This window comes from Triturus cristatus, chromosome 3_1, assembly GCF_964204655.1.
Source record: "Triturus cristatus chromosome 3_1, aTriCri1.1, whole genome shotgun sequence".
NCBI classification, from domain to species: domain Eukaryota; kingdom Metazoa; phylum Chordata; class Amphibia; order Caudata; family Salamandridae; genus Triturus; species Triturus cristatus.
Genome location: NC_140583.1, coordinates 950,983,856 through 950,989,855, shown reverse-complemented (window position 1 = coordinate 950,989,855; position 6,000 = coordinate 950,983,856). Strand labels below are relative to the sequence as shown.

Here is a 6,000-nt window from a genome sequence, read left to right as displayed (position 1 = left end):
TCTGTGGATGCCCCCACATTTGAAAGTACGGGTGAAGAACTTGTGGGTGGAGTTCCCACTCATGGAGTTGTTGTGTTTGTCTGCTGAGCAGATCTGCTATGGTGTTTTGGACTCCTGGGACATGTTGGGCTAGGAGAAAGATTTTCTGGGGTATGGCCCATCTCCATATGCTTTGTGCTAGCTGAGAGAGCTGGGGAGAGTGTATGCCGCCTTGTTTTTGTATATATATAGTACATGGCTGTCATGTTGTCTGTGCGGACTAGGACTGCCTTGCCTGAAATCTGTGTTTAAAAAGATTTTAAGGCTAAAAAGATGGCTAGTAACTCCAGATGGTTGATGTGGTGAGGATTGCGCTTCGATTGGAGAACTAGAAGCTGTTCGGAACTGGAGCCCGAAGATCACATCTGAGCCCGTTGTCAGTACTATCTGAGGAACCGGGTCCAGGAACGGTCGCCCTTTGGAAAGGTTTTTGGTGGTCCACCACTGCAGAGAGCGATGGGTACGACCGTCTATCAACACCAGATCTGTTAATTGACCTTGGGCCTGGTTCCATTGGCGCGCTAAGCACTCTTGGAGGATGCATCTGGAGTCTAGCGTGAGGGACTATGAATATGCAAGAGGCCATCATCTCTATTAGTTGCATAAACACTCGAGCTGAAAGGGAGTGTTGTGCCATAAATTTTGCACGTAGAGCCTGAATGCTTGTAATCCTGGCCGGACTGGGGTAGGCTAGCGCTCTTGAGGTGTCTATAGTGGCACCGAGGTATTGTTTTATGTAGGATGGTTGTAGATGGGACTTTGCATGGTTTACTGTGAAGCCCAGGTCGTGAAGTAGCTGGATAGTGGCGTGCGTGTGTTGTTACACACTGGTTGTATGAGCTGGCTTTTATCAGCCAGTCGTCTAGGTATGGAAAGACATGGATGTGTTGTCGCCGCAGGGGTCCTACCACTATTGCTAGGCACTTGGTAAATACTCGTGGTGCTGTTGTGACTCCAAATGGGAGTACTTTGAATTGGTAGTGTTGGCCATCCACTACAAATCTGAGGAACTTCCTGTGAGCGTTGTGCACAGGAATGTGGAAATAGGCGTCTTTTAGGTCTAATGTGGTCAGGAAATCGTTGTGGGAAAGCAGTGGAACTACCTGCTGAAGTGTTACCATGTGAAAATGGTCTGAGTGTATGTATCTGTTTAGGGGCCTGAGGTCTAGGATGGGCCGTAGAGTCTCGTCCCTTTTTGGTATGAGAAAATATAGGGAGTAGACCCCCATATTTTGTTGGTTGGTAGGAACGTGTTCTATCGCCCCTTTTTGTAGGAGGGAGATTACCTCCTGCTTTAGTAGTGTTAGATGTTCCTTTGACATTGGGCGTTGTCTGGGTGGAATGTTTGGGGGGTAGTTATTAGTTCTAGGCAGTAGCCTCACCAAATTATTTGTGTTACCCTTTTGTCTGAGGTGATGGTAGTCCAGACAGGAAGGAAATTTTGGAGTCTGCCCCCGACCAGAGTGGGATAGTCTGGGGGGAGTGGAGGGAAGTCATTGGGTAGGTGCGGAGGCAGAGCGGCGGTGTTTGTCTTGCCTCTGCCTTTATTATTGTTGCCTCTGTAGCCGCCTCTTTGGTAACCCCTTGTAAAGGTGAATTGGGTAGGGGCCTTATATGAAGTGGAAGCGGTGTCAGAGGAGTAGCCTCTGGATGTGCTCCAAAAGGAGCGCCTGGGAGGGTGTGATTGTAAGGCTCCCATAGACTTTGCCGTATCAGTGTCTTTTTTCATTTTTTCTAGGGCCTCATCTACTTTTGGGCAGAACAGATGTTCCTGGTCAAAGGGGTGATTCAGGATGGAAGCTTGTACTTCTGGTTTAAAACCGGAGATCCTTAGCCAGGCATGGCGACGGAGGAGGATGCTGGTATTAATGGCTCTGGAGGTGGTATCAGCTGCATCTAGGGCACAACGGATGGAGGTATTGGTGATGGTTTTGCCCTCCTGAATTAACTCGTTTGCCCTATTTTTTTATTTGTCAGGGAGGTGTTGCATTATGGCTTCTAGTTCGTCATAATGGGCCCTGTCGTATCTTGCTAGTAGCGCTTGTGTATTGGCGATACGCCATATGTTGGCAGCTTGTGATGCAGTGCGCTTGCCGGATGCGTCCAAGAGTTTTGACTCTTTGTCAGGTGGTGGTGCTTCGCCTGACGCTTGGGAGTTGGCCCTCTTTCGTGCTGTAGACACTACCAGGGAATCTAGTGGTGCTGGCCCTCTGATGTAGGAGGGATCTGTAGGGGCGGCTATATATTTGTCAATGCGCGGGTTAATGACCCTGGCTCTGACTGGGTCTTTAAAGACCTCCGGCGCGTGTTTAATAACTCCTTTGAGCATGGGCAGTGTGGAGGTGGCCCTGTGAGTAGTGTCAAAGGTATCGAGAAGGAAGTCCTCCTCCACGGGGTCGGTATGGAGATCTACCCCGTGATAGTGTGCAGCCCTCTGGAGTAAGTGGTTGAACCCTAATGAGTCTTTTGGTGGGGATGGTCTCAAAGGGTAGAGATCATCTTGTGGGACGTTAGGAATGTCAGGGATGTTATAGTCGTTCCATGGGTCTGGGGAACCTGTGGGAGTGGGGTCCCCTGTAGGTAGGTCATGGGGTACGTCCCCGATATCATCATAGACATCATCATCATCATCATCATCATCATCATCATCATCATCATCATCATCATCATCATCATCATCATCATCATCATCTGGAGAGGGTGTTGGAGAATGATGAGGTGGGGGTGGAGAAGGTGGAGGAGGGGACAGTGGAGGGGGTGGAGGAGGTGGTGAAGGCATTCTGAAAGGGGAGGTAGCAGAGTCCTTCCTCTTTGGAGTGAAGAACCAGGCTGAATTAGGCGTGGCGGCGCAGGGTACGCCTTAAATCTTCTGAGTTTGCCTGCTTAATTGTACAGAGACACGGAACACTCTGTTGGCATAGGAACTTCAATTTATTAGCTGCAGCTAGGTACAGTTGTCCTAGAAGTACATCAGTGGTAGGTTCTCAGGAGACTGCCACTTCAATCCGTGGCTCACAGTCTTTTATAGCGCTTGAATCCCCTAAAGCAACAACCCCCTCAATGTGCAATAAAAACAAACAAATCATCCACTAGCAAACATTCTTTGTACAAGATACAGGATAACAGGTAATAGAAATTCCTTCCCTAGGGTCGTTTTCTCTACCTGACCCCATAGGCCAGGTGGCATAAGCATTCCTAAGTTTAATTAATTTACAACAGGATGTGTTTGCGTGAAGCAGGTGGTGATTCGTAAAACAAAGGGAAGGCAGAGAAGGATCACCAAGGGTCAATAGATGGTTATCAAGGAAATTAGTTGCTTCGAGCCGGGTCCCAGAATGTATTTTGCTCAGAGAGACAGGAAAAAGGTAATTTAACATGTTACAGTTCAGAGTACGAAGAAACGCTTCGAAGGTCGTCGGCGCCTGAGTGAGGGCAACATCACAATGGTGTCAATACGCAAGATGGAGCCGTAATCAAATTTCCTCAGAAGGTGGAGCAGGTTTTTCCAGCTGTCTCTTTCTGATGCTGAGCATCAAGTGTCCGGTTTTGGAGTCCTTGATCAATGTCTTTTGCAATGGATCCGGTGTAAAGAGTTCTTCCGAGGGTGGTTTGTCCATCGGCGCCGTTGGTTTTCTGGTTTTAGAGTCTGTGCTAGTCCGCTGTTTGGAACTATGCGGTTTGGAAAGGGCTGTTTGTTTACTCGGTGCTGATATGGTTTTCGGCTTTGAGATATCGGCGTCGATGGCCTTGTGTTTTTTGGTCGGTTCCTGGGATGGTGTCGGTACCGAGGAGCTAGAGCGCCGAGTGTTTCGGTATGGAGCTCGGTGCCGAGGAGGCCATTTTCTTTTTCAGCGTCGGTGCGGAGGAGTGTTTCTCGGCACCGACAGTGGGCTGGCTCAAGCCCGAGCCGCCGGAAGGCTTAATCGGCTTCTTTACCGGTCCCGAAGGTGCGTTGTGGGAAGCAGTGTCTTTGGTCTTACCTAGGCCCGGAGGCGAAGGCGTGACCGAAGCCTTTTTCGGTGCCGTCGAGGGTGTGGGGGGGGGGGGGTAGTTCAGTACTCACGACCCTCTGTGCCGGAGTGTTGTCCTCCACATCTGAATCATCGGCTTCGGAGGCGCTGACGAGGCCCTTATCGGGGTGGTGTTCTTCTGGAGCGTCAACGCCTTCTCCGAAGATGTCATCTGGAATCGCCGTCGACAAGTGTGCCATGGTTCTTCGTGCCCTTCGGTCTCGAATGGTTTTCTTGGACCGGAAGGACTTGCACGCCGGACAGTCTAGAGTCTCGTGTTCAGGGGAGAGGCAGAGGTTACATACTTCGTGGAGATCGGTGTGGGGGAATTTAGACCCACATCGAGGGCACTTCTTGAAGGGAGTCCTTTCCATTAGCCAGGACCGGAGCTTGGGTAGGCCCGAAGGCCGTCGTCGACGACTAGAATTGAAGGTCTTGATCAATGAGAGCCGCGCCGATCGAAACAACACCGCAAATTAGGGTGAGGATTGCGCTTCGATTGGAGAACTGGAAGCTGTTCGGAACTGGAGCCCGAAGATCACATCTGAGCCCGATGGCGGAAAAAAACAATCTGAGGATGGAGCCGAAGCCCATGCGCAATACGATCCAAAGGAGGAGTCACCGACCTCGGGACTTCCAAAGACTTTCCAAGAGGAAAAACAACTGCAAACATCCGGGCCCAACACCAGATGGCGATCTATGCACAAGTGTGTAATCTGCAGCTCATATGCCTCGAACATATGTGTATATATGTGTATATGTATGTATATATGTATGTATATATGTATATATTTATATGTCTGTATATATATATATGTGTGTGTGTATGTAAATATGTATGTAAATATATGTGTGTATATATGTGTATGTATACACATACATATACACACACATGCATACATATATACACATCTACATACATATATAGGCATCTACCTACATACACATACATACACACACATACATATATACACGCATACAAATACATACACGTACACATACATGTATACATATACGTACATGTATATGTATGTGTGTATATATATGTATGTATGTATATATGCATGTATATATGTGTATATATATATATATATATAGAAGTGTGCACGTATATATGTATGTTTATATATATATGTGTATATATATGTATGTAAATATATGTGTATGTATATGTGTGTGTGTGTGTGTGTCTGTGTGTGAGTGTGTGCGTGTGCATATATATATTCACTGAAAAAACCATAGGTTTCACACATGTTATAGTTAGTGGAAATTTTAATGATAAAAAACCAATGAAATTGCCCCGTTATAGTTAGCGCAGGCAACTATAACTCACGCGACCGCAATCCTCTGCTGATGCTAATACTGTATTTAGACACTTATTTGCCCATGTCTTCTTCCATTAAATTTTAGCTATACATATATTACAAATATTTTTTTTTCATAAAGACACATATGTCATCAGCAGAGGATTGCGGTCGCGTGAGTTATAGTTGCCTGCGCTAACTATAACGGGGCAATTTCATTGGTTTTTTATCATTAAAATTTCCACTAACTATAACATGTGTGAAACCTATGGTTTTTTCAGTGAATTTGCAAGGTTTTTTAAATGCTAATTCCTAACTATAACGTGTGTGAAACCTATGGTTTTTTCAGTGAATTAGTACGGTTTTTTAAATGCTAAGTTTTTTTCCCTTATAATAAGCCCTGTACATTTGGTGGCCTACGGCCACCAAAAGCACAGGGGGTGGGGTAAGTGTGGATAGTGTTTTTTTCCATTGTAATAAGCCCAGCACATTTGGTGGCCTTCGGCCACCAAAAGCACAGGGGGTGGGGTAAGTGTGGATAGTTTTTTTTTTATTTTTATTTTTTTACCGTACGCTTACCGTAAGCGTACGGTAAGCGTACCCCGCGAAATTGCCGAAAAAAAAATAAAACCGTTTTTGCACTTGGG

The 6,000-nt window shown here is 46.6% G+C and overlaps 1 protein-coding gene across 4 annotated transcripts in view; it reads right to left on the bottom strand.

The window, feature by feature from the left end:
* Window positions 1–6,000, bottom strand: part of STAM2 (signal transducing adaptor molecule 2) — a 405,110-nt gene that overhangs the window by 153,724 nt on the left and 245,386 nt on the right. The gene's annotated exons all lie outside the window — the stretch shown is intronic.